General features: G+C 42.9%; 1 protein-coding gene across 1 annotated transcript in view; it reads right to left on the bottom strand.

Moving 5' to 3' along the window:
* Positions 1-758: 758 nt before the first annotated feature.
* The window catches only part of DTWD1 (DTW domain containing 1), a 33729-nt gene continuing 30205 nt past the window's right edge, over positions 759-4282 (bottom strand). Inside the window, exons 6-7 of the transcript XR_825220.1 lie at positions 4086-4154; positions 759-1606 (exon numbers count right to left, since the gene is read on the bottom strand). The gene's annotated coding sequence lies outside the window, so the exon portion shown is untranslated. The remainder of the gene's footprint in view (positions 1607-4085; positions 4155-4282) is intronic.

Raw genomic sequence — 4282 nt, forward strand, 5'->3', positions numbered from 1 at the left:
CGTTCACTCTAAAAATTTAACCAGAACTTTCACTCACAGTGTCTGCTTTAGAAATTAACAGTTGTTTATTAAAGGTTCATGAGAGTGAAACTGTTAGTCTCTCAGTTGTGTCGGACTCTTTGCGACCCCATGGACTGTAGCCAGCCAGGCTCCTCTGTCCATGGAATTCTCCAGGCAAGAATACTGGAGTAGGTTGCCATTCCCTTCTCCAGGGGAGCTTCCTAGCCCAGGGATCGAACCCCGGGTCTCCACAGGCAGATTCTTTACCACCTGAGCCACCAGGGAAGTGTACCTGTTAAATGTTCATAGATGCTTCTTATGACTGTACTGTATTATAATAACATAAATATTTATAACACATTTAATAACAAAACATATTACCTCTAAGTTTAATGTATATTCAAGTTAAAAATGTAATATTAACTTTTCAAACCTTTTTATAATAAAAATATCTCATATTCCATATCTTCTTATAAACTTTTAGCACAACCAAAAGCCTGTGAAGTATTCTCTACCATTTTTTATTTCCAGCTTTATCAGCTAGAAAAATATTTGCAACGTCATAAATGATCTCAAAGCAAAGACAAAGGCCAAAAGAACCAACAGTAAAGCATAGTCACAGGGTTAGAATAAATAAGAGGCTATAAGACCTTTTCGGCTTCCCTGGTGGCTGAGACGGTAAAGAATCCACCTGCAATGCAGGAGACCAGGGTTCAATCTCTGGGTCCGGAAGATCACTTGGAGGAGGGAATGGATCACCACTCCAGTATTCTTGCCTGGAGAATCCCATGGACAGAGGAACCTGCTGGGCTCCTCAAAGTCCCTCAGTTCTCTACAGGTCTTTTTGTCCTAAGTCTTTCACTTAAGGTATCCTCTATAAACAAAAAGACTGCTTTATCAATTATCTATTACTAGATAAAAAACCATCCCCAAATGTAGTGGCTTAAAAAATGATTTAAAAACCTATCATATTTCTGTGAATTGGCTGGTCATTCTGCTTCAAATGGTGTCGGCTGGAACCACTCACATGGCTGCATTCAGATGGTTGCTAAGCTGAACTAGCAGGTTCAAGACCTCCCTTATGTGTCTGAAGCCTTGAAAATGCAATTGACTGGGGCATCTCACTTCTTCCCCACATGGCCTCTCTCTCTAGGGATTCTCCACATGGTCCTTCTCTCCAGCAGGACAGCATGGAATCCTAATATAATGGCTCGGGAATCCAATGACATGAAAACAGAAACTGTCAGGACTTACTTTGTCCGTATTTTACGGGTCAAAATAAGTTACAAGGCCAGCCTAGACTGAGGGGAAGGAAAATGAACTCCATTTCTTGAAGGAAAGAGTAGTTATGTCTGTAGACATAGGGAAAGAATTATTTAGGGGCCATCTTTGACAATTATCATTGTCCAACTTCTGGCTACAATTCTTGTCCCACCTAACGTGCAAAACTATACTTACCCGGTATCCTAAAAGTCTCACCCCATGACATCATTCATTCAAGTTCAGCATCTCATCATCTAAATCAGGTCCAGACGTGTCAAAAACAGTTCAGGTATTGTTCCTCAGGTGCAGCTATTTGAGATTGGCTTCTCTCAGTCCAGATTTCCTAGTATAGAAAAACCACACAGGGACTCCCCTTGTGATCCAATGGTTAAGACTCCACCTTCCAAAGCAGGGGTGCGGGCTGGATCCCTGGTCAGGGAATTAAGATCCCACATGCCACAAGATGTGACCTAAATAGATAAATAGAACTCCTTAAAAATAAGAAAGAAAAAGAAAAGTCACACAAACACTTCAGTCTAGACGGGGCTCAGGGAAGTGGGAGACACAAAACTAAAATTGCTGTGAGGGTCCCTACACTGAGGGCACAGGATAGTGCTTGACTGTGGTTCTGTCCTTCCCTCTGCTGGTGATTTCCTAATCCATCCCTCGCCTTGCTTCTTGGCCCCTCCCTCTGGGATTCTGGCTCTGCCAGTCATTCTTCTTTTTTCCTAAGAAATGACAAGCACTGGGTTGGAAATATTTCCTCTAAATACTTCTTTTAAACTGAACAGTTCCTACTTTAGCTTATTTCTCTCTTCTTGTACGTTATCGTCAGAAGCTATAGAAAGTTAATTGGCACTTTCACCATAAAGTGCATTTTCTATCTTCTGTGCTATGGCAGGCAAAAGTATTTCCCAGTGTACTGTTACCATATAACTCAGGACCTACATTCTCCAGCATTTGATCATTTCCTTACTGCCTTTTCCCATCCTCTACTAAGAGTTTGTTCACTACTCTCCGAAGCTAATTGTCTCCTAACCACTTGTATTGTTTTTCTCCTGCTTGTGTAACACCAAATTTAGCAGTCTTAACCAACACAAACTTATCATTATACAGTTCTGTAGGCTGTTGTTGTTCAGTCACGAAGTCGTGTCTGACTCTTTGCGACCCCATGAACCACAGCATGCCAGGCTTCCCTGTCATTCACTCTCTTGGAGTTTGCTTAAACTTGAGTCGGTGATGGTTAGAAACACAACACTGATCTCACAGGAATAAAATCAATATGTTGGCTGAACTATATTCCTTTCTGGAGGCTCTAGAGAGGAATGTATTTCCTCGCCTCTTCCAGCTTCTAGAGGCTGCCCACATTCCTTGGCTTGTGGTTCCCCTTATCCATCTGCAAAGACAGCAACAGTGGGCTGAGTCCTAATTTTGCATCACTCTGACTCCCTCTTATGTATCCCTCTCCCACTGTAAGGATCCTTGTGTTTATATTGGCCCACCTGGATAATCCAAAGTAAACACAAGATCATTAATCACATCTGCAAAGTCCCTTTTACCACATAAGGTAACATATTCATAGGTCTGGGGGTTAGGATGTGGCTATCAAGAGGTGGAGGAACTATATTTTACCACACTGACCTTTCAGCCTCCATTAACATTTTCCTTGCCACTCTCCAATACCTACCTGTTGCCTAGTCTTAAAGCCGGTACCCACGTTTCTACATTTTGTTATGATTATACACCATTCCAGATAATTGCTCTTCTGTTGAAAGTGAAAGTGTTAGTCGCTCAGTTGTATCCTACGTTTTGCAACCTCACGGACTGTAGCCCACCAGGCTCCTTTTGCCATGGAATTCTCCAGGCCAAAAATACTGGAGTGGGATGCCATTTCCTTCTCATTTGTTGTGGAATAACAAATCACACCCTAAAATGCAGTGTTTTAAAATTAATAACTATTATTTACAATTCCTTGCAATTCTCTGTGTGACTGCTTATATGTTCTGCTCCCCATGTGTGCTGGGGTCACTTCTGCAGCTGCACACAGCTGATCTCACTCAGTCACCAGATGTGGGAAGGGCAGGACTTGAAACAAAGTGGCTCTCTGCACTTGAGCCAGACTCAAAAAGCTGACAGCTGACCTCATTCCTTGCAGCCAGGCAGCAAGTCCTTTCTTGAAAACGAATCTGGGTAGCATGTCTTTTTGCTATCAATCCACCACCTGCTCCATAAATGTCTATTACTCCATGTATGTTTAGGCAGCAGCTCCTATAAGACTGAAGGGGCCTCTTTTCCTCAGGAGAACTTAAAAGATAGAAGCTAGTGTGACAAACTACAATCCCTACTGTTGTAGTAAGACTGTGGAATACAATCAATACTCATCATCTCCCTCCTCCACTATCAATTCCAGATTTCTCTCACCCTCCACTTCCATCTTGGCTACTGTTGTGGGCTTACCTGATGTTGTGACCCAAACCCTCATTCCCGGAAGGGCCTGAGTTTCTGCCACCATGCAGTCCTCAGGATGAAGTTGCTATGCCTACTCATGCATGCTTGCTAAGTCACTTTAGTCGTGTTCAACTCTTTGTGACGCTATGGACTGTAGCCCACCAGGCTTCTCTGTCCATAGGATTCTCCAGGTAAGGACACTGGAATGGGTTGCCATTTCCTCCTCCAGAGGATCTTCCCAACCCAGGGATCGAACCTGCGTCTCTTATGTCTCCAGCATTAGTGTGTTCTTTACCATTAGTGCCACCTGGGAAGCCATGACAGTCACAATTTGTTAAGTGTGTCACTTGGGCTCCATACTCACTCCTTCCTACCTCATAGTAGGAGCTCCATCTCCTTCTGAGATAGGTAAGAAGATGACTCTTTTTCTTGCCTGCTGGTCCCTGGGAACAAGAAGCACAAAGTACTCAGATGGCATCTGCAGCTTATATTACAAAGGGGTTTTTGCTGTATCTCTTAGAAAAAGTGTGTCCCCTTTAAGGACAAAGACCTTCAGAGTTGTAAAGATAAG

Source organism: Bison bison, unplaced genomic scaffold (genome assembly GCF_000754665.1).
Source record: "Bison bison bison isolate TAMUID 2011002044 unplaced genomic scaffold, Bison_UMD1.0 scf7180017864118, whole genome shotgun sequence".
Classification (NCBI taxonomy): domain Eukaryota; kingdom Metazoa; phylum Chordata; class Mammalia; order Artiodactyla; family Bovidae; genus Bison; species Bison bison.